The following is a 24,901-nucleotide window of genomic DNA, read 5'->3' as shown; positions in this document are numbered from 1 at the left end:
ATATTTAGATCATCTCTAACTAGCAATCAGGATAGGGACAGTACAAACTTTTATAGGCTGAAGGTCACTCTTGCGGCTGACTCTTCAAAACTACTTATGAGGCCAAGCAGAACTAGAAAGGATTGTAGAAACCAATGCCTTCATTTTAGGAGAGGAAACTGAGCAAGTGACTTGTCCTCAACAAATATATGTATATACACGTACATATATACTTCTATAAATATCTATTTATATCTACTTATGTAGATATCTATATCTACATATTTATATACACATAAACATATACATACTTACAGATATGTATATTAAACTCTGTGTTTCCAAATAGCATTAAACTTTTTATATTTCATTGCATTACAGTATAACATTATTTGGGGCAACTAGGTGGTATAGGGGTTAGAGTGCTAGGCCTGGAATCAGGAAGACTTGAGTTTCAGTTTGGCCTCAGACACTTATTAGCTGTGTGACCCTGGGCAAGTCACTTAACCCTGTTTACCTCAGTGTCTTCATCTGTAAAAAGAACTGGAGAAGGAAGTGTCAAACCACTCTAGTATCTCTGTTGAGAAACCCTCAAATGGGGTTACTAAGAGTAGGACATGATTGAAACTACTGAACAACAATATTATTATTTTAGGAGGGGATCAGGAGGGAACGGACCCGTGATTTCACTGATGTAGGCAATATAAGGAATTCTCTCTCTCTCTCTTTTTTTTTTGGCTAGGCAATGGGGTTAAATGACTTGCCCAGGGTCACGCAGCTAGTAAGTGTTATCTGTCTGAGGCTGGATTTGAACTCTGGTCCTCTTGAAACCAGGGCCGGTGCTCTATCCACTGCACCACTTAGCTGCCCCCGGGAATTCTCAGATGAAGAAACTCCTTACTAATGCAGGTTGGAACATTCTCTTCAATTTGTAGTCTTAGAGAATTGCCTAGATTGTTGAGAGATTAAATGATTTACTCAGGGATCATCACATGGCCACTATGTATCACAGTTGGGATTTGAATTCTCCTCTTTCTCCACTGCATCATTCTGCCTCTTGATATCATTTTAATATATCATGTCATATTTCACCCATTAGAATGTGAGCTTTTTGATAGGAGGGGTCATTTCATTCATTGTATTTGTATCTCCCATGTCTGGCATTTAATATCATACTCATTGATGGACTGATATCTTGAAAGATCCCATGTAAAAAGCATATCTTATTTTTACTGAAATGGGTAAGGCATGTGTGATTGGGGGGACATCTATCAAAGCATGGGCTCTCTCTCTCTCAAAATGTTTTTAATTTATGTGCTTCTTTGGGAAAACTGTTTGTGCTATCCACATCTCCACATTTGTTGGCTGAAATATGAGTTAAACAGGAGGGCACTGGGCTGCATCAATGAGTAACAAATGGTAACAGCAGTAACAACAAGACTGCCAAGGCCACATGAATGATGGTGCTCCAAAAAGCATTGTGTATTAAGAAGGTGAGAGCCAACAGATTTCTCCCTACCAGTTCTGTCCCCTGGCCTTGTGAGTGGGGATTGAAACCAGAGTATTATCATACAGTCTCTGCACGTCTTTGCTAGTCAGGTCATAGAAAGAAGTCTACATATCCAAGATGACATGAAATGAGGACAGGTCTAATGAGAACGAGGCAGTAGGTGAAAGAGAAATCATGTTTGCCTTGGGTCTCTCACTTTTCTTTTCTTTTCTTTTTTTTTTTTTTTAGGCTAGTGGGGTTAAGCGACTTGCCCAGGGTCACAGAGGTAAGGTAGTAAGTGTCAAGTGTTTGGTCTGAGGCTGGATTTGAACTCAGGTCCTCTATCCACTGTGCCACCTAGCTGCCCCCTTGTCTTTTTTTTTTTTAATGAAAATCTACAACTCCTGGACAAATCTAAGTGTATTTGCTACAGGAAGACACTGTTTTTACTTGGATGAGTGAGGAGAAAGTAGAGGTTTTTAGTCTGATAGGATCACAGATTTGGAGCTGGAGGTGACCCTGGAAGCCACCTAATATAATCTCTTCATTTTACAGATGAGGAAATTGAGACCCAGAGAGTTTTTGTGTTCTCATGCATTGAGTGGGAGGGGACCTCAGAGGACATCTTGTCCAAATCCCTCATTTTACAAATGAGAAAACTAAGGTCATGGTTTTTATATTTTCATAGATTTGGAAATTGAAGGGAACTCAGAGGTCATCTCTACCAGCTCCTAGACTTATCCAAGGTTACACAGTTCTAAAATTCAGGACCTCTAATTCCAAATTCACATTAGTGAGGAAGAAATGAGGTGAAATAGGCAAAGGAAATAGGGATAGCACAAATTTTTATTTTTTTTGCTATTGATACTTCAGAACTATTTCCAAGGTCAAACTAGATGGGACTATAGAAATTAAATAGTCCAATCCCTTCATTCTGTAGATGAGGAAACTCTGAGCTAGTGAGGCAAGTCACTTGTCCTCTACAAATCAGTCTCCCTCATTCCTACATAGCCAATCAGTTGCCATCTTGCCATTCCAACCTCTACCATATCTCTCACATCTGACTGTTTTTATTCACACAATTATTTCCTTAGCTCAGGCTTTCATCACCTTTCACCTCAACTATTGCAATGGCCTCCCTGCTCAATGGAAAATGTGGTTGGGGATGTTGCTTTTGCATATCACTCAATCAGGGGTTGAACACCTATGTGACAGCAATGGAGTCAGTTTGGACTGGAAGGGAGTGTGGGAAATGGCTGGTTTTCATTTCCACAGGGGTGCAGTCTTGGGGCTAGGTGGGAGTTGAACAAAGGAAGCCATAAAATTGGAATTGGTGGGTGAATGGACTGAAGACTGAAAACCAGTTCTGAGGTTAGGTATAGATTAACACATCTGTATCCCAAGCAGAAGGGGTGTGGGCATACCCAAACAAGGGAAAAATTAAATAAGAGGCGGGTTGCTGAACTGTGAGGAGTGGGAGAAGTAATTGAGGTGGAGATTCATGTGGGGAAATTCACTGCTTCGGACAGGCTGTAACCTCTATAGTACCCAGCCAATGGGGAAACAGGGGAAGGAAATTCGAAGGCAGAATAGGGAATAAAAAGGTGGGCATCTGTCAACACATGTGCTCTCACATGCATGCTATCACACATGTGGGATGCCCAGCCTTCCCAGGTCATTAATAAAGCTTCTTCCTGATTAAACAATGGCTTCATGGAATTTGTGATATACATAATATACCCCATTTTGCTGTGTCCTTCATATATTTGCTAAAAGTGGCAAATACGTAGGAAGCAGCTAGCTGACACAGTAAATAGAGTGCTGGTCCTGGAATCAGAAAGACCTGAGTTCAAATCTAGCCTCAGATACTTTTTAGCTGTGTGACCCTAAGTAAATCATTTAACCTTCCACAGTCTCAGAATCTTCAGCTGTAAAATGGGAATAATAACACCTGACAGCATTGTTGTGAGGTTCAAATAAGATAACATTTGTAAAACAACATATTAATGCTAGTTATAATTAACAATAATAAATTCATTTTCCTAATGCTCAATTCTACTATGGCATTTCTTTATCTAATAAATTCCAGTGACTCCCTTTTGCCTCTAGGATAAATTTAAACTTCTGAAACCAGAATATCATTATCATACAGCCTCTGTATGTCTTTGTGAGTCAGGTCATGTTTGGCTTTTAAAGTCCTTCATAACCTGGCCACAGTCTATCTTTTCAGCCTTGTATACATTATTCTCCTTCCTCCATTCCATGGTCCAGCTAAACTGGTTTTCATACTCTTTCTCATATATGACAGACACTCATCTTCTATCTCTATACCGTTTCCCTTGGCTGTCCCCCATGCCTAGAATGCACTCCTTCATTTCCAGTTCATAGAATCCCTTTCTTTTCCTCCACAATTCAGCTTAAGCAGCATAGAGGATACCTTTCCTGATTCCTGCACCTGCTAGTGCTCTTCTCCTTACCTTGTATTTATTGACGTTGAATTTATTTATATTTATTTTGAATACACTCAGATAGTTATACATTGTCTCTCCTGATGGAATGCTCCTTGAGAGTATGTATTATTTTATTCGTTGTATTTGTATCCCCAGCAAATACCTAGATCAGAGCCTGACACACAATGGGTCCTTAATAAATGCTTACTACTTGAATGATTTCTCAAAGTCTTATGAGTAAGTTACCAGAACCAAGATTCAAACAAATCCTCTTACTACTCTAAGCACCATGCATCACTGCTCCCTGCTGTGCCTATCCTTTTGCCTATTTGGCAATATATCTTGTTTTTTGGTTCACTGTGCATTCACTCTTTTTAAAAAAAATATATTTTGTTGATAGCTTTTATTTTTATTTCACCTTAATTCCCTCCCTCCCATCCCTCTCCCATTTGAAAGTAGAAGAAGATAAGCATTTGTATAGTGCCTACTATTTGCAAGGCACTGTGCTAGGTGCTTCCAAATATTGTTTCATATAACAAAGAATTTGTTTTTAAAGAAAAAAAATGAGGAAGAGAAAAAAATATGTATTATTCTTTACTTTGGAACTGGGAAATTCTCTAAAATCTGGGGAAATTCTATTTTTTGGAGCTGAATATTTTACTTTCCAGATTCTTCCTGCTTCTGCTGCCTAGCTTAAGCCTTCCTCATTTGGACTGCAATAATTACAAACCAGTGAATATTGTAACATCCATTTCAGCTTCCCTTTGGGGGCCCACTTAGATTATCACTTAAAATTGCTTGACACCAGAAACCAGTAATCATATTATTTATAGTTTCAGTCATTGAGGGGGAGGACTAGGGGTTGACAAAATCGTGTCTAATGACTGTAACTATTAATTTGTTGTTCCGTATGTAGCATTGTTATTCCTAGCATACCTCCAATTAGAGAGCTTAGTAATTTAGGAAATGTAACCTTTGGAGTGTGAAAAGCTGCATACTACCACATTTGTTTCTCCAATGAAATACTGAAACTAGGTCTGGCACTTGTTAGATGAGTCACAATGCTATTTTTTTTAAAAATAGGTCAATGTTCATCAAATACTGAGTATAACCAACAACATTGAACGTGGTTGGTATTTGTGTTCTGCTCCAACATAGACAACATCAACATCATCATCCCAGCCTACATACCCACAATAAGGGTTTTAAATGCCAGTGGAATGATTTCTCTCCCCCTCTCAAATTTAAAAAAAAAAAAGATAAATGTGTTTACGATTCAGAGAGAACCTGCTGGGTTCTCTTGCTAGTGAGAAAATAAAAAACCAGGCTGAGGTTAATGGCTTTAGAGCCGAGGAGGGAAAAAAAGAGCCACCTCTGTTTTATCTTATGCAGTTGTCATCAGGGAAAACTGTGGGTTGTCTTTAAACATCGAGATTCATTAATAACAATTCATTTTGGGACGGGTAGGCCATCTTTCTCTGAGGAGTATCAAAGAGCTTTAAAGAAAAGTAATTAAACTTTACCTTCACTGGCATGGGGAATTCTCTCTGCCAATGAAATAATAGGTCTGTCCCTGTCCTTAAATTAAGCTAGACATTTGCTTGAGGACAATGGAATATTTTGGTTTTAGACTGGACCTGTGAGAATTTCATTGGTTTAGTGAACTCCGAGTGAAACTCTTATTACAGTTTTTTTTAAAAAAAACTATTCATTTATTTATTTTAATTTTATTTGTATTTTCAGTTTCACATTTTCTTTCTCCATCCACCTCCTCCCCCATACACTGACAAATCAAGAAATATGATGCCCATTATACTGCAACTTAAGAGAGTTGCCCTGGGCACAGATAAAGGTTAAATGGCTTACCCAGGGACACAAAGTCAGTGTGTGACAGAGGCAAGGCTTGAACTCAGGTCTTCCTATGATGCCAGTTTTCTACCCATTAAGTCATGTTGCTCCTATGACAGATATTGATTGATAAGTGGAAATTGAAGGCATAGAAAGGTTGCCGAACTTACCCAAGTCCATTCATCATTTATATAGTAGAGCTCACTCCCTAGCTTGGAAAATGAGCCATTTGGATATGAGACAAAACAGAATAATGTAAAAATGAATACAGTCATATGATTCTTTCAGAGAGGAAATGAAGAATGATTGGAACTGAAAATGAATGACATCCAAAATAGGCAGTCACCTAAGGCACAACACACTCATGGAAGGAATAATGTTTACTGATGCTGTTTAGAAAAGGTAGAATGTCTCAGTTTATAGGGGGTTCACTCAGGATTAGGAAGCCTTGTGTTCAAGCCTGGCATCTGACACAGACTTTTTTATTGTTGTTGTTCAGCCTTTGTAGTCATATCTGACTCTTCATGTTTTCTTGACGAAGATACTGGAGTGCTTTGCCATTTCACTGTCCAGTTCATTTCACAGATGCGGAAACTGAGGCAAACAGGGTTAAGTGACTTGCCCAGGTCACTTAGCTAGTAAATGTTTGAGACTGGATTTGAACTCATGAAGATGAGTCTTCCTGAGTACCCCAAGGAGCCATTAGGCATGTGCTTGGCAGCCTATATAGTAATCTGCACTTGATATTTTTGAAGTGAGAGAACAGTGGGAGCTGAGGCTTTTGGAAATAATGGGGGCAAGAAATCACTGAACTTTGTTTGAACAGCTTTGTGGAGGTTGTCCAATTTCTTCTGGTTAGTTCATCCCCTTTGCTACTTAGCAAACAACTGGCTTTCACTTTGTTTTGGGGCTAGAAGGAATGACTCAAATTTTAGGAATTAACTTTTTTTTTCTTATTTGTCTTTTTGTCCATCACATTAATTTCTGGAAAAGTCCTTTTAAAACAATTAAACCATTTGCTTTCTTCTCTGTAACTATCCAGGGCACCGGGATGTGAAATGCGAAAGGTCCACCCAAAATGAAAAACAAATCTAACTCTCTATTGCAGTACAAAATTTTGCATTTACCTGCATTCTCTGTTTCTATGACTATCTTTTTGTCTTCATCTCTGTCTCCATCTCTGTCTCTCTTTTTTCTGTCTCTCTGTGTCTCTGTCTGTCTCTCTCTCACATACACGCACTCATGTGTACATATACGCTTCAGGAAGGCCTGGATTAAAGTTTGGCCTCTGGCATCTACGGCTGTACTGCTGAGCAAGTGACTTGAACTCTCATTTACCCAGTGAACTCTCTAAATTACAGAACATTTGCAGATCTGCATTGGCAGAGAGAGATTCCTTGCTGGGAGCTCTCCATATCAGTGAAATCACAGATCCACACCTGACAGTGGAATCATGGCTCAGACATTTCCTGCCTCTGTAACTCTCTGAGTCTTCCTCCTGTCAGTAAATTCTATTAGCTTCCATGGCTGGGAGGAGCATCCTCTAAGCTGTAGCAGAATTTTTAATGTAGAAGGTGGGATGAGATAACTATACATGATCGATGTGAAATAGGCAAAACCAAACTTCTGGGAATCACAGATTCCCTGTTAGCATGGATTTAGAACTGAGGGATCTCAGAGGTCATTCAGCCCACCCTCCACCCCCTCCCCCTCACTTTATAGATAAGGAAAATGAGGCCTGGAGAGTTTAAGTGATTTGCCTAAGGTCATACATGTATTTAAGTAACAGGGTCAGAATTTGAATTCAGGTTCTTTAATTTCAAATTTCTACTGCAATGTGCTGCCTCATTTGGTTGTAAAATTAAAAAGACAATTATTCCCAAACCATTTATCTCAAGGATGAAGGAGAAAAAACCCTTTGCTTTCAGCAATGATCCCTTAAAGAAAGCTAAAGAAAATTTCATATAAATTTCTTCAGACACTGTTTGTGGACAGGTTTTCCTATGGCAATTATAATAATAGCTGATATTTATATAGAGCTTTAAGGTTTACAGAGAACTTTTATACATATATATTATATATTATATTATTATTATGTACAATTATCGTATATTATATAATTATATAATAATTATATATGTATACATATATATTAGTTCATTTGCTCTTCATGAAAACCTTGTAAGGTAAATACTATCGCTATTACTAGAGTTGTTTTACAGTTGAGGAAACTGAGGCTCAGATATTAGGTGACTTGCCACATGCATAGTGTCTCATACAGGTCTGGTCTCTGTTGATTCCAAGTCCAGAACTCTTTCTACTCTCATTCAACAAACAATGAGGGTTTGTAGGCTGTGAGTATTTTGCTACTGTTCAGAGAAAATTTGACTTTATTTAGTTTTGGAGTTTAAGCTATTAAAATTTACTTAATTCATTTATTCAAATACTAATAACTGTGTTAATAATTATAAATTAATGTGCAGAGGACTGTGTTGGAGGTGGGGTGGGTCAGAGATACAAAATTTCAATAAGACAGAATAAATGAGGGTAATATGGGGGGAAGGTCCCCAGCAGCTAGAGTGGGGCCTGATCAGGTGATGTTTAAGGTGAGATCTGAAGGAAACATTAAAAGACTGGGGGTAGATTCTTTGCTAATTGCTTAACTGAACTAATCTATATCTAAGACAGAGCACCACTTTGAAGGGTAAAGCAGGAAATTAAAAAACCAAATCATATATGTATGTGTGTGTGTGTGTGTGTGTGTGTGTGTGTGTAAATACAACTAATTCATGATTCTTGGATACAGAATTGGATTCATATAAACTTGCCCTATTTATACTATGAATTATAAAACCAGCCCTGTCCTAATTTCCTTCCCAAGATATACTGTGTGGGGTCAGCTTTATGCTTGGGTAGAGTATTGAAATGCCTCCTTCAGGAATTAACTCTCTACACCACTTACTTCAAGAAATACCCCACCTTCTAAAAAAATTTCTCCAGCTAATCCCAAACACTTAAAAATACTTTAATAGGGAACAAATTCTGTCTTTCCATGGTTTAGGTGCCTTTGGACAGCGATTTCCTTAGGCAGTAATTAAAAGAATCCTCCAGAAAGTGAAGAAGGGTATTGAGGTGGGGAGTGGAGGTGGTGGGGGACGGTGAAGCTAGATTAAGGAGAAAGGAAGAAGCAATTTAAAGGCTAGATGGAGGCAGGTCCAAGACGGCAGAGTCAAAGCAGTGACTCGCTGGAGCTCCCCTCCAAACCCCTCCAAATACCTGTAAAAATGACTCTAAACAAATTCTAGAGCAGCAGAACCCACAAAAAGACAGAGTGAAACACATTTCTAGTCCAAGACAAACTGGACGGTTGGTTGGAAAGGTCAATTGCACTGGGCTGGGAGAGGAACTCAGTTCAGTGTGGGCACACAGGCAAAGACCAGGCCTCAGAGAACTTGGAGCAGGCTTTAGGGGACTGAATCAAGGGGAGCTGTGGTGATTTCCAGCTGTGGTGATTTCAACCCACAAATGCCAAAGACAACTTAGAAGGTCAGTAGGAAAGGTCTGTGACAGAATTTGTTCCCTATTAAAGTATTTTTAAGTGTTTGGGATTAGCTGGAGAAATTTTTTTAGAAGGTGGGGTATTTCTTGAAGTAAGTGGTGTAGAGAGTTAATTCCTGAAGGAGGCATTTCAATACTCTACCCAAGCATAAAGCTGACCCCACACAGTATATCTTGGGAAGGAAATTAGGACAGGGCTGGTTTTATAATTCATAGTATAAATAGGGCAAGTTTATATGAATCCAATTCTGTATCCAAGAATCATGAATTAGTTGTATTTACACACACACACACATACACACACACACACATACATATATGATTTTGGTTTTTTAATTTCCTGCTTTACCCTTCAAAGTGGTGCTCTGTCTTAGATATAGATTAGTTCAGTTAAGCAATTAGCAAAGAATCTACCCCCAGTCTTTTAATGTTTCCTTCAGATCTCACCTTAAACATCACCTGATCAGGCCCCACTCTAGCTGCTGGGGACCTTCCCCCCATATTACCCTCATTTATTCTGTCTTATTGTAAGAAAGGAGCTTGGTACAGACCCTGTCCTGGTGCAGCCCCAGGGCAGCAGCTGCTCCCTGAGCTCTCAGCCCACAGACTGAGGGGGAAAAGAGTGGCTGATCAGAGGGGGATTGCAGGGATCTCTTTGCTGGCACTGAGGCAGGATTCTCTTGCTTTGCCCATGCTTAGATCTGGGTCACAGTTCTGGGTCCTGGGGCGAGGAGGAATGCTGGTGTGGTGGAGCTTGTGGCGGAGGTGGAGAGGGAATTGTCCTCATAGTTACAAGGCAGAAAAGAGTGCTTATGGTCACTCATAGACCAGAACACAGGCCAGGAAAGGACTAAACACCTGGCCTTTTATCATACCACCTTGGAAGAACTGAAAATTTACAGGTCCCTAGAAGTATCTCTGAAAACAGCTGCACAAAACCCCCAAATAGTACATTCTCCACACTGGAAGCAGACCCCTACCTTAACAGAGTTTAAAAGTCAAATAATTGGCTAGGATCATGAGCAAACTGTGCAAAAAAAGTCAGACCATACATACAACCAGAAGAAGACAACAAAGTCAAAACTCCTACATTCAAAGCTCCAAGAAAGGTATGAATCAGTCCCAGGCCATGGAAGAGCTCAAAAAGGAGTTTGAGAAGCAAGTAAGAGAAGTAAAGGAAAAACTGGGAAGCGAAATGAGAGTGATGCAAGAAAATCATGAAGAACAGTCAACAGCTTGCTAAAGGAGACCCAAAAAAATACTGAAGAAAATAACACCTTAAAAAATAGACTAACCCAAATGGCAAAAGAGGTCCAAAAAGCCAACGAGGAGAAGAATGCCCTAAAAACAAAATTGGCCAAATGGAAAAGGAAGTCCAAAAGATTACTGAAGAAAATACTTCCTTAAAAATTAGAATGGAGCAATTGGAAGCTAGTGACTTTATGAGAAATCAAGACACTGTAAAACAAAACCAAAGGCTAGATGGATCTCTAAGAAAAAAGGTGGAGAAGAGTGAGAGGCAGAGGTGAGTTGGTGAAAGTCAAAGTTCAAAGATAAGGGGATTTACTGGAGAATAGGCCAACAAAATGCAGGTAAGTCAGTTTTTTTTTTTTTTTTTCTGATCTCCAGTTGTTTTGAATACAATTCAATCCATATTTTTGAGGGACCTAGTAGCTAGTTACTGGGGAAACAAAGTCACAAGCTAAAATAGTCCCTTCCCATCACTGCAATCTGTTGGTCAGTCAGTCAATGAACAATTAAGTACCTACTGTGTGCAGGGCACTGTGGTAAGTTCTGGGGATACAAAGTCCTGTTCTCAAGGAGTTCACAGTCTAATGGGGAGACACCATGAAAAGAATTATGTATTATGAAGGTTATGAAGGTTAACTTGGGGGTAGTCTCAGAGTGAAGCTTATCACATGTATAGAATCACAGAATTTGAGAAGCCATCTAATCCAATCCACACACCAAAGGGATCTCTGCTATAACATACAAACTGACAAATGGTCATCCAGACTGTGCTTGAAGTTTTCCAAGGAGGGGGGACCCCCTACCTACTGAGGCAAATCATTCCACTTTTGGATAGTTCTAATTATTAGAAGAGGCAAGTGGGGGCTCAGTGGATAGAACACTGGGGATGGAGTCGGGAAGATCTTAGTTCAAATCCAACCTCAGACATTCTTTAGCTGTGTGACCCTGGGCAAGTTGCTTAACCTCTGATTACCTGACAAAATGGATCCACTGGAGAGGGAAATAGCAAACCACTTCAGTATCTTTGCTACCCCAAATGGGGTTGTGGAGGGTTGGACATGAATGAAATGACTGAATACAATTATTAGAAAGTATTTCCTGACATCAAATCTTAATTTGTGTCTTTATTGCTTCTACCTATGTTTTCTTCAACCAGTCCTCAGGTCAGTGACCCAAGGCCTCTCAACATTCTGGTTGGCCCTCCTCTGATACTCCCTAGCTTACTAGACACTCACTTCTCTACTCCTGGAAGCAAAGCCCTGCTCAATATGACCCAAAATCAAATTAGCTTTTTTGGCTGCCACATCACTTTACTCAGTTGTATTACGTTTGCATTCCACTAAACTCCAAGATCTTTTTCAGAACTGCTATCTCTATTTGCCACTCCCATTTTATACCCATGAAAATTATTTTTGTACCCTAATACAAGATTTTACATTTATGTTTATTGAATTTCATCTTATTAGCTTCAGCTCAATGCGTTAGCTTGACTTATTTGGCTTCACTTTTTTTTTTTTTTGCCACACAAAAATGGTTGGCTTATTGACGTAGGTAATATGAGGACTGGGCACCGATCCTATGCAATCCTCTTGTGGGGTTTTTAGACAATCTCCTTTTACACATGCCACTGGATGGGGAGAGTCCTTGGAGCTGTAATTTGACATGGGTTTTGGTGATCCAATTCTTTTCTCATTTGTTTTGAATATATGTTCTAGGTGGGGCAATGAATGAAGCATGGGGTTGGGAGTCAGGAAGACACTGAGTTTGAATCCTGCCTCACACACTATTAGCTGTGTGGTTCTGGGCAAGTCTCTTAATCTATCTCAGCCTCAGGTTCTTTATTTGTAGAATTCGGATAATCTCACAAGATTGTTGTGACAATCAGATGAGTTAATGTACATACGACAACTTGCAATACCTTAAAGCACTATATAAATGCTAGTTGTTGTTGCTATTGTTACATGGAATGTGTTATTCATTATTTTAAAGACCACAGGATTTAGAACTAGAAGAGATGTTGGAGATTATATAGTCTAACATCCTAATTTTACTGAAAAGTAATCTGACAATCATAGAAGTGATATGTATAACTTTGCCAAGGGTCTTGAAGGTAGTCATCAGCAGAGCCAGGATTCTAATCCAGGTTTTCTGGCTTCAAATCCAATGCTCCTTTCCCTACAGCAGGCTGCTCTGTTGACTTTACTCCAGAAGTAGAAAATCCAAAAAGCCAGTAAAGCAGCTCATTAAACAGTTGTTAGTCTGCTGTGCAAACAAATGAAAAGGTTGAAACAGCTCAGAGGCCTTACTAAACAACAGGCATGCAGCTTGAAGCTAACATTCCTACAACCACCTTGATGCACACTGGAGCTTTCACTGGGGGGAAAGAAGTGGTTACTCAGCCAGAAGCTACAGCTGGGCACACATGGACTGGAGAAGAGGAATAGTTCATTAACATTCATGGGCTGCTTTGGAATCTTTGGGTGAAAGGCATTAGGGAAGTCCAAAGCATTCTCTATTATTATTGAAACTGCAGGCTTAGTTGTTAATCCACTAACTTTGCAGCAGCCACAGGTTCAAATGTCAGTCAAATTGACTCAGATGGCTCTCCTAAAGCAGGGAGATTAAGTATAGTGAAGGCTATTGTCTGAGAATCATTCAGATAAGAGTTTAGAAGTATTCAAGGCTATGATAAAACTTTTTGCCCTTTTTCATAGAGGAAAAGATCTAGGCTAAAAACATGCTGTAGTGGCCAGAGCATACCTAGGTTCTGTTATGATGGAATCTTGGCACAGATACCTATCAATCCCATGATTTTATATGTACTTATTTATTTTTTGCTAGGCAATGCAGTTAAGTGACTTGCCCAGGGTCACACAGCTAGTAAGTGTCAAATGTCTGAAGCCTGATTTGAACTCAGGTCCTCCTGAGTCCAGGGGCAGTGTCCTATCCATTGTGCCACCTAGCTGCCCCAATCCCATGATTTTAGGGAAGTTGTTTTCCCTTTGTGGGCCTCACTTTTCCCATTCTTAAAAAAGGAGAGGTATGTATGTTGGATCAGATGATCTCTTAAGCCCCTTACAGCTTTAAATCCTATGACAAAAAAAAAAACAATAAAAAAAGTATGAAAGAAATGGAATCCATGGAGAAGAGGATAGTGAGAGAAATGATTGTTAATAACCAAGAGTTCTGCCTTCTTCCAAAGTCCTGATTTTAAGCTCCTATTTTATAGGGTTGTTGTAGAGCTCAAGAGAGAATATATGGAAAATGCTTTTCAAACCTTAAAGAGCTGTATAAATATTAGTTAATATGTATTACCACTCTTGCTAATGGGATTATTTCAACTGGAGGTTTTTTTCATAAAATTACAGGACTAAGAGTTGGAGGGGACTTTAGTAGTCATCTAGTGCATTTGATATACAAAAAGGAATTACCAGTATAATATACCTAGTAAATGAAAGGCCATCCAGTTTGGGCTAGAAGACCTTGAATGAGGGGGAACTGGTTACCTCCTGTGCCAGTCATTCCACTTTTGAACAGCTCTATCTTTTAGAAGGTTTATTCTGTGGATAGAGCACTGGCCCTGAAGTCAGGAGGACCTGAGTTCAAATCCTACTTCAGATCAAGCACTTGACACTTACTAGCTGTGTGACCCAATTGCCTAAAAATAAAAGAAAGGTTTATTCTAGTAACAAGTCTGAATTTGTCTCTTTGTAACTTCCACCTACTGCTCCCTACTGTGCTGCTTTACCCTCTGGGGTCAACCAGAGCAATTCTAATCTTTCTTCTTTATTAACGGACTTGAAAATAGCTTTTATGTCTCCCTTGAGTCTTCTTTTCTCCAGGCTACATATCCTAATTATTTCAACTTCTCTTTATGTGACTTGGACTCAAGATTCTTTCTGGTTGTCCTCTTCTAAAAATTCTCTCCAACTCATCAACATGATTTGTAAATTGTGATGCCTAGAACTGAACACCATACTGCAAAGTATGAGCCCATGAGTCTATGAAGGAAGGGAACAAGCATTTATAAGCATCTATAATTAAGCCTACTATGTGGTAGGCATTGTGTTAAACACTTCACAAACATCTCATTTTTTCCTCACAACAATCTTGGGAGGGAGATATTATTATGATCTCCATTTTACAGTTGAGGAAACTGAGGCAGACAGAAGTTAAGTGACTTGCCCTTGTCACACAGTTATTAAGTGTTTGAGGCTGGATTTAAACTCAAGTCTTCCTGAATCCAGGCCCAGTGCTCTATCCACTGTGCTACATAGCTGCCTACAAGATGGGGTCCAACTAAAGTAGCAGACAGAGGGTTTCCTTATTCCTAGAAGAATGCCTCTCTTAATTTGAACCAAAAATCACATTAACTTTTTTGAATGTTCACGTCATACTGCCTGTATAATGAGTCTACAATACACTAAAACCTTCAGATTTTTTTTCCAGAAAAGATTTTTTTCCAGATTCTCGTATTCTGTAATTGTAAATTTTACTTTTTGAACCCATATTAGACTTCACATTGTTGGTAATAGAACTTTCTCCTTACAAGGAAAATTTCTAAATCAAATTTTGAGAAGAGTAGTTCTATAGACTTTTGGAACCAAGAACAACTCCAGTAAATAAGAAATGAAATTTTACACAACTCTCCAAACATTTTGAATGACAGCTCAGCATAGTGTTCAAAATGACTTGGATGATAAGAAAATAATTTGGGTAATTCTGTGAATGAAACCCAAGGTAAAAAAAAAATGTGTTATTCCTAAGGATGTTCAACACAAGCAAGGGGCAATCTGAATTCTTTCTAACCTTCAGAAATTGAAAAATCATTTATTTCATGAAATAGTCAATGACAATAGATACAAGAATCTCCAGAGAAAGCAATATAATGATATTCCTTTTGAAATCTTCTCCAGATATTGATTATCTGTCTAAAAGGAGAATAGTTACTGCAAGATTTTCCCCATTTGGAAAGTACTTTCCCTATCTCTATTCATCAGTCAATCTAGTCATGGACAATCTGTCTTCTATAAATATTGTCTTCCATTCATGTTCAAAGCTCTATTTACCTAAAGTGAGGTATGAAGTTGAGCAAACTTTTGTCATTTTTAATCAGTAGAGATACCCAATTTGGATAATTTCAAGTAAAAAAAAAAATCTCCAACTCCCAACAGTTATTTCCTCCCTAAACTATCTGGATACTTGTCTCTGTTTCATATTTTACTTTGCCTTCTGATGCAGCCCAATTATGCTAATAGATTTTAATCTAACAAATGGCCAGTGAGATAAAGACATGACTCTTCTAATCTCATTTTTCACTTTAAGTTAAAAATACTTCAAAATTTATTTGAAGGATCTTAAAAAAAAGTGATCAGTATTGGGACTTCCACCATGGGTCCAGAGAGTAATCTTTCCATAACTTAGAAGATGGTCTTTGGGAGTTACTGCGACTGAAAAATTCATTAGTATACTAGCAGCCTAGGGATGGGCATCTCAAAAGCTGCCTAAAAATGATCTGAACTTTCATCAAAACCAACCAATTTGGTATTTACTTTTATTGTATTGTTATTGCTGTACCTCTCCCCCTCACCCCCTCTCCATTTTCCTGAAAATCCTTCTAGGGAACAGATATACTTTTTGTATTCCTCACTAAGCCTACTCGTTGTACTAGGCACAACATAGATATTCAAAAATAATTTTTATTTATAAATGCTTATATTATTTCTATCTTCATTAGGAAAAACTGTCTGAACATAAGTCCTTGTTTACAAGCTTCTAATTCATTGTGTGTGTGTATGTGTGTGAGCAAGGATATTTAAACCAGTAGAATAAAAGGAACTATGATAATGATTTGTGATGCACCAATTTTTAAATTTCAAAAAGTAAACATAGTTTTCCTCCATGCTGAGTACTGAATGGAGAAGTGCATGCTCAGAAATGCCTTTATCACTATTTGCCCTAACATCCAGGCAAATGCTCATTATTCCACATATCTTCACTCATTGAATAACTCTATCATTCCTCTCATATATTTCATTCCACTAAAAGGTTCCACTAAGTCTGATGTCATACTAACAACTTTAAATAATGCCACTTATATAACTTCTCTCCTTGGGGCATTTCAGGGTGTTGGTTCTTAAGATTTAGGCATCTACATTACTTTAGCTCAATTAATTCCTTTTTCATTTTGACAGACAACACACACTGTGGGACCACATTAAAGTTTGGCATAGTTTCTGAGAGAAAACTTCAGAAGAAAGAAACCAGGAAATTAATACAATCAAGAATGGGCACCTAATGTAAGCATATTTGATATTTGTTTCTTCCTTTCCTCCCCGAGCATATCTAAATCAAGCTGGCATACAAACCATCGGATCAATTACTTTGTTCTGGCAGATCTGATAGAGACAAATGGGGGTTTGACATTCTCCTGCTTCAGATGAAAATCTCCTCTGAGTGTAGGAAGAAAACATTTGCGACCCCGAATTGTATGGCAATATCTCATGGCTATGCTTCAGCGCACGAAGATGATGAGATTCAGGATTGGATCTACTAAGGCTGGTTTTCTAGAATGTCTTATTAGTTTGTTCTCCAGATGACTTTCCTATCATCTGGTTGTACTGAGGTTTAGTTGGAGACAAAGATATTGACAGAGCTGGGCTTTTCCATCTCCAGTTTTGTATTTCATCTCTATTTTTCCCCCAGCAGACCATCAAAAATTCCACTGACCCTTTTACAATTATGTTTATTTTTTATACAGGACTTGTGGTTATACTGGGATTTTGGAAATTCCAGTCAGTTAGATAACTTGCATTTATTATGTGCCTGTGTGCCACGCACTGTGCTAAGTGCTAGGAGTACAAAAAAAGGCCAAAAAACCAATGAAGGTTGGTACTTGCTCTGCAACTTACAGCATCATAGATTTCTCTGGAGATACGGAGACGTTATTTGATTTTCCTAGGGTATGGTTGAGAGGCAACACTTGAACAAAGGCCTTCCTAACTTCGGGATTGACTGTCCAAAAACTATGCTTCCTCTCTGACCATATTAAATTGGGACACTCATCAAATTTTTTAGAAGAAATTTTGCATATTACTTGTGTTGCCTTGGGCAAATCACTTAAATCTTTTGTAAACTGAGGCAGTTTGTACAGAACTAGATAATTGGCTAAGGTTTCTTTTGGGGAACCTAGGTGGTGCTGTGGACAGAGCTCCAGGTCTGGAGTTAGGAAGACCTGAGTTCAAATCCAGCCTCAGACACTAAGTGTCTGACCCTGGGCAAGTCACTTAACCCTGTTTAACTTAGTTTCCTCATCTATAAAATGAGCAGAAAGGAAATGGCAAACTCCAGAATCTTTGCTTGTGTGTGTGTGTGTGTGTGTGTGTGTGTGTACGCTATGTGTGAGCAAGAATATTTAAACCAGTTGAATAAATATAGTGATTCATGATACACTAGTTTTAAAGTTTCAAAATATAATCATATTTTGATTACAAATGGGGTCACAAAGAGTCAGACAAGACTGAAATGACTGAACAATAATAAGGTCCCTTCTGGTTCTGAATCTCTGATCCTAAGACCCTATGTATTTGAGAAAGTTAAGTAGAAACCCAGGTAAACAGCAATGGGTACAGACTCAGAAGTGACCATGATTGGATAAAATAAATATACATATAATATTTAGATACATATTTGACAAAAATGGATGAAATAAATTTTACCTAAAATAAATGTTGAAAACTTTCTCCAGGTTCTTTCAGAGTAGGTATTTTATATCATACAGCTTTTTAAACATTGCAGTTTTTCATGGACAGCATGTATTTGCTTGCTTAGGGAAGAATTAGGGGCTAACCTGAATATTTTTCTATACCCACAAACTTTTTCTGTGGGGGATAGAACAGAAAAGAGTTGCTCAAAGTGATTCTTCATTTCAAAAGGCTGTAAGAGGCACAATGTTCTTGCTAATCAATCTGCATTTTGAAAGCAAAATAATGGAATCCCTTATGTTCAAAAGGGTAAGAAGTCAGGTCCTAAATCCAGCTATCACTAAGGGAAAAAAAGGCATCTTGTGCATTTTCAGTAAGGATCGCTATCATACATAAATTGCACTTGGGTCACATTAATAAATTTGTTAAGCATAGTGTTGATTTAAGCTTCTAAAAGAACAGTGTGACAATATAAATGAAACAATGAAATATAGCCATGTTGAATGACTTGTGGTTATTTTGTGACTCATTGAAAATCCTGAAGTGAGAGCATTAGACAATTTAGTTTTATGATGGAAATAATTTTTTATCTATAGAGAAGAGATCTCTCTGATGTTGCAATAAGGCCAAGAGCAGAGGTGGAAGGGAAAAGCCAAAAAGAAAAAAGAAATTAATTGCGAATTTCTTGTGAACCGTATAAAAACCAGTTTGTCCTGTGAAAGACTATATTTGCATTGTGAAAGTTTGTCTTTCTCAGTTGCAAATAATCTTGTCCCTAAAAGATTTTCAGTTTTGCCCATTGCAATTTATTTCTAAAGTTAATTTCTTCTTGTATTTACACTCTCAGATTTATATTTTTGGTAATAGTTGCAGGATATTCAAAGGCAAAAGTGAATAATCATAAATATTAAAAGAAGCAAAGAATTATATAATATAAATAAACTTTAGTATAAATATATCTAGTATATATTAAACTGCTAAAGCAACAAATTGTATACTCCTTAGATATCTAAATTTCCACTAAGATTTAGTTTACATGCCACTTTCTACATGAAGGCTTTACTGAAGCCCTAACATTCCAATGCCTTGCTCTCAAAATTATCATGTATTTTTATATATATACATATATACATACACCTACACACCTATATGGAGAAATAGATAGGTAGGTAGGTAGATAGACAGACAGACAGATAGACAGATAGATAGTCTACTTCCCTCATCTCCAAGATCAGGCAATGTTTCACAGTTGTCTTTGTGTACCCAGGGCCTAACAAGGTGTAATAGGTGCTAAATAATTATTTGTGTAGTAGAGAGAGTGCTAGATTCAAATTCAGAAGAAGATCTGGGTTCTAATCTTTCCTCTTCTATTTATTACCTGTATAATCTTGACTAACTCTTACTCCCTCTGGACTTTAGTTTCTTTGTTTGTAAAATGAGGAGGAGGGGATGGGATGAGATGAGATGACCCCTGCGATCTTTTCTTTCTCAAAATCTATGATCCATAATTAAAATTTTAGATTGGACAATTTTTGTTCTGTGCTATTTCATGCCCCCAAAAAGAATGAATTCTCATTTTTATTCATACAGTATTTGAATTATCACTGGAATTTCAAACTGAGTCCCCAAATGTAAAATTGTGACAGCCCAGAAAGGCAATCACAAATCACAAGGCAATTCACAAATAGGGCCTTTTGGGAAAGTTCTGTGTTAATAAATAAATGCACAAATTGTGGCATATTAATGTAATGAATACTGTATTAATATATGCTATAATAAATTAATATATACCAAATATAATCATTTAGTATAAGAATATGTAACAATATTTTACATATAAAATAATGCTTACTACATGCCATATGTAATTTTATATGATGTTACACATATTTCTATATGTACAATATGTGCTATAAGAATGAGGAAATTGATTATTTCAAAGAAACATGAAAAGAATTATATGAACCAATATAGAGTGAAGTGAGCAGAGGCAGAAAAACAATTTATCCTGTTATATCAGTATTCTTAAAAATGAACAGTTTTATAGACTTGTATAAATTGAAGAAGGATGAAATGAGCAAAACCAGGAGAACAATTTTTAAAGTAACAACAATCCTGTGAAAACAAACAACTCTGAAAGCTGTCAGAATTCTGATCAATGAAATGACTCCAGATTCAGGATTCCAGAGGACCAATGATGAAGTATGCTAGCCACTTCCTGACAAAGAGGTAATGGATTTAGAGTGCACAATGATATCTCTATCTCTATACCTGTATCTATATTACCCATGTCTATACATCTAATATGGCTGATGAGGGAATTTGTTTTGCTTGACCATATGTATTTGTTACAGGGATTTTTTTTCCTGGAGAATGGGAGGGAGAGAAAATAGATTTCTCTTAATAAAAAAAAACTAATTAAAATATATTAACAAACCTATCTAGAAGAGCCTTTTTAGTCTGGCTTATCTACTTCCACATGTCAAAATACTGTTAATATACATCATTATACATATACTAACACCTCTTCCATGGATGAATGACTTATTGGTACAATTTTGATTCTATTTGGTTAATAGTAGAATACTGTTAATATACATCACTAGATTTTCTTTGTATTTAGAAAAAAACCCATTTGAGAAGCAAGGTATCATTATTTCTATCAGGGTTGATCAGCCATAAGCCACTTATAAAGCCTAAACTATTGGGTGAAAAGGGAAAAATACAATTAAATAAACAATTATTATTGTTTTTATAAAATATTAAAGCTACTTCCTGATTTTTAAAAAAATATGGACTTGGTCATCTTTTTGTTTGGTGATGACTATACAGACATAACTTTATTCTGCTCTTTAATTACATGGATATATGTAAATGCATACATATTAATGATGATGGTGATATTTCTGAAGTGTTCCTTAATTATCTGCTTTGCAAATGTAGAAGAACTTTGTGGCAAATCCAAGGAGAATTTCTCCCCAGCAAACAAATTCTGGATCTGACAACTTTCTTCAGTAGGGAGGAACCTGACTGTACTGTAAAACAATCTTTTATTGGAATAACTTTTTAAATTTCTTGAATTTGTGAGGCTGTTTGTTCCTATCTGACTAAATGCATTGGATCAAATCTGGCAGGTCTCCAGATGGCCCACATCACAAAATTCTTACTTCATTTTGTTATAATCCATTTGTAATTAGTTTTGTAAAAGCAAGAAACCCAAGGCAAGAGAGGGATGAGCATTCATAACTGAACCCCAGATCAATCTCAAGTTATTTCTGTATGAATGAGGGCAGCCAGGAAAAAAAAAGAAACTTCCCTGAAGCAGTGGCTTTTGGGGTTCAAGGGGAGAAGCAGTTTCCCAATATTTCATGTTTTTCACTTTTTTTTTTTGAGGCAATTGGGGTTAAGTCACTTGCTCAGGGTCACACAACTAGTAAGTGTCAAGTATCTGGTCTGAGATCGGATTTGAACTCAGGTCCTCCTGACTCCAGGGTCGGTGCTTTATCCACTGTGCCACCTAGCTGCCCCCAATATTTCATATTATTGTACAAATTTCCTCAGGATAGAACATTTCTTTGTTATGCTGCTTTTTACCTGGCTGTTACATAGTTGACCTCCAAGGTCCCTTTCAGCTGAAAGATTCCATGTACTATGCTACAGAGGAAACTTGGGAGAATTCAATTACTGGAGACTTTTTAGTTCAAAATATACAAAACCTGGTATAGTAGAAGCAATAAATTGCAGTACAGAGCAGAACAACCTGCACCAGGTTTTTAAATTTTATCTAATTCTTTGATATTTCGGAATATCTCATGACAATTCTACTAACGTCCAAGAGGGAACTGAACTTTCTGGAAGACAATTTAAGTGTTCATTTTAATAGTAAAAATATTTTAAATAGCAAAAAAAAAAAATGGCCTAAGAGATATCGATAGTACATTCCATATGATCTCTTTATTACCTTAAAGAAGTCAGATGATATTGTTGCCTTTTAAACAAGGGTGACCAGAAGTAAAGAGGATCCCACAAAGACAAATATGTATGAAGACCCTAGATCAAATAAAGGTCTCTATTTGGTTAGTATTGATGGAATGCTTCAGGGCTTCCTTCAAGTCTCAGCTAAAGACTCTCCTTCTGTAAGATGCCTTTCCCAGTTGTCCTCTGAGACTACTTCCAATGTATTCTGTCTGTATCTTATTTGTATACAGTGTGAATGCTCTCTTTCCCATTAGATTGTGAGCTCCCAGCAGGCAGGACTGTTTTTTTTTTTTTTTCTTTTCTTTTTATTCCTAGCCCTTAGCACATAGTAGACACTTAATAAATGCTATCTGCTTGACAGGACAACCTTCTTAGATGTAAATTAGTCTGTCAAGGAAGAGGCTAAGATGAATTTAAAGTGATTTGCAAGCAAACTGCAATACAATCCCAAGAAAACCTCATTCCCTTCTCCTCACTGTGGAAGTTCTGCAGGATATCCGTGATCCTTCATAAACACAGCTCCATTTATTATTTTTAGAAAAATTATCATAGGTCATTTGCACTTGTTGGTTTTGTTACTTCTAGTTGTAAAATTTCTAGTGCAAGTTTATTTTCTCATTAAGTGACTTTGTTTTGCCAAGTCGCATGTGTGAAGGGTTGCTTGCAAAGGTGAAGAAGTGGGCTGGGGATCCCCTTTAGAAAACATAAGCTCCCTGAGGGCAGCAAAAGTTTCATTTTACCCTTTGTATCCCAGGCACTTAAAGTCAGCTAGGTGGTGCAGTGGATAGAGTGCCAGGGCTGAAGTTAAGAGAGTTCAAATTGGGCCTCTGACACTTACTAGCAGACCCTAGTCTGATCCTGGGAAAGTCACTTAACCCTGCCTGCCTCAGTTTCCTCATTTGACAAATGAAAGAGAAGGAGATAGGGAAGGAGAAGGAGATAGGAAAGGAAATGGCAAAGCACTTCTTTGCCAAGAAGGCCTCAAATGGAGTCACAAACCCCATTCAATTGGATATGACTGAATAACAATAATCCCTAGCACTTAGCAGAGTACCTGGCCAAAACCTCAGAGTAGAAAGGTTCCTAGGGGGCATATAATTCAACCAAATGAGAATTTATAATTATAACTGAATGGTCAACCTTTGCTTAAAGACCTCCAATAAGAGGGATTCCACTACTTTTCAGCACATCCCATTTTGACTTTTGGAAAACTCTATTGATTGATCATTTATTTCTTATTGAAAGCTTATATCTGTCTCTCTGCTATCCCCATCACTCTTAGTTCTGTTGTCTGGGGTAAATCAGAACAAATCTAACACCTCTTCCATGGATGAATGACTTATTGGTACAATTCTGATTCTATTTGGTTAATAGTAGAATAAGGTGGTAGGGTTAGTGGTCATTGGGTACTGGAGTGGAGAGAGATAGAATCAATTTGAACTGGTAAAGCTCTCTTGTTAAAAGCAATATCTCCCTTACACATTCCACCAATAAGACATTAATTTTCATCAGCTACTTGTTCTTTTAATATAAAAATGCATCTGGAAGGGTTAAGAATCATTCATACCTTACTTTGAATTGCTTTAATCTAATAAGTAATTAATTTCTGCTCAGTACTACTCAGGCACAGTAGATAGGGTGCCAGCCCTGGCATCAGAGAGACCTGAGTTCAAGTGGGGTCTCAGACACTTACTAGTTGTGTGACCCTAGGCATGTTACTTAACTTCTGTTTGCCTCAGTTTCCTCATCTGTAAAAGGAGCTGGAGAAGGAAATGGCAAGCCATTCCAGTATCTTTGCCAAGAAAACTCCAACTGGGGGCACCAAGAGTCAGATGTGACTGAAATGACTGAACAATAACAGTACTCCTGGAATAATCATAATAGCTCATATTCTATAATGGGGTTGACCAAGCACCTTATCGCTTACCAAGCTCTTTCCATAAAGTAACATACTGAGTTAGGTAGTGTAGGTATTATTATCATTCCCATTTTACAAAAAGGGGAAATTGAGGCTCAAGAAATTCAGGTGATTTGACCCAGGCCAAATTTGACCCGGGTCAAATCAGTCACAGTGACAGAGTTGGGACTGCAAGTATTGTGTTCAGGAAGGAAGAAAACATTTTTTGGGCACTGGTTCCAGACTCAGATATAATTATAGAATCCTGGACTTAGAGCTGAAAGGGACATTAGAGGATATCTGGTCTAATCCCCTCATTTTATTGATAAACAAATGTCACACAGGGGGTTTCAAGAGCCAGACTTGAATCTAGATCCTATGATTCCAAGGGTAGTGTTCTTTCCATCTCACCACCCTGTCTCTAGAGATGAGTTGGAACTGAGGTTGGGGTGGGGAAGGAGTTTTTTGACATTGAGAGAAAAATGAAGGAGCAGTAAGTATCTGAGACTAGTGAAAGGAGAGAGATGGTAGGCATTCAGCTGCATGTCTTACTATCTAATTCCCGTCCACAGAGGTGGGACAACGCAGCTCTTCATCCTCGTTAAGGTTTGAAAATTGGCAGCCCCAAGGCCTTTGAGATTTCACTTTAACACATGCAACCTGATTTATCACAAAATAAAGTTATATGCCATGGAAAATGGAGTCCTCTGGCGTAACAGTAAGTAAAGAGTGTCCCAAAAGTCTTAAC

At 37.8% G+C, this 24,901-nt stretch overlaps 1 protein-coding gene across 1 annotated transcript in view; it reads right to left on the bottom strand.

Moving 5' to 3' along the window:
• The window catches only part of TRPM3 (transient receptor potential cation channel subfamily M member 3), a 696,557-nt gene that overhangs the window by 219,694 nt on the left and 451,962 nt on the right, over positions 1–24,901 (bottom strand).

This window comes from Vombatus ursinus, unplaced genomic scaffold (genome assembly GCF_900497805.2).
Source record: "Vombatus ursinus unplaced genomic scaffold, bare-nosed wombat genome assembly UNPS02014832.1, whole genome shotgun sequence".
Classification (NCBI taxonomy): domain Eukaryota; kingdom Metazoa; phylum Chordata; class Mammalia; order Diprotodontia; family Vombatidae; genus Vombatus; species Vombatus ursinus.
This window is presented reverse-complemented; position numbering and strand designations above follow the sequence as displayed.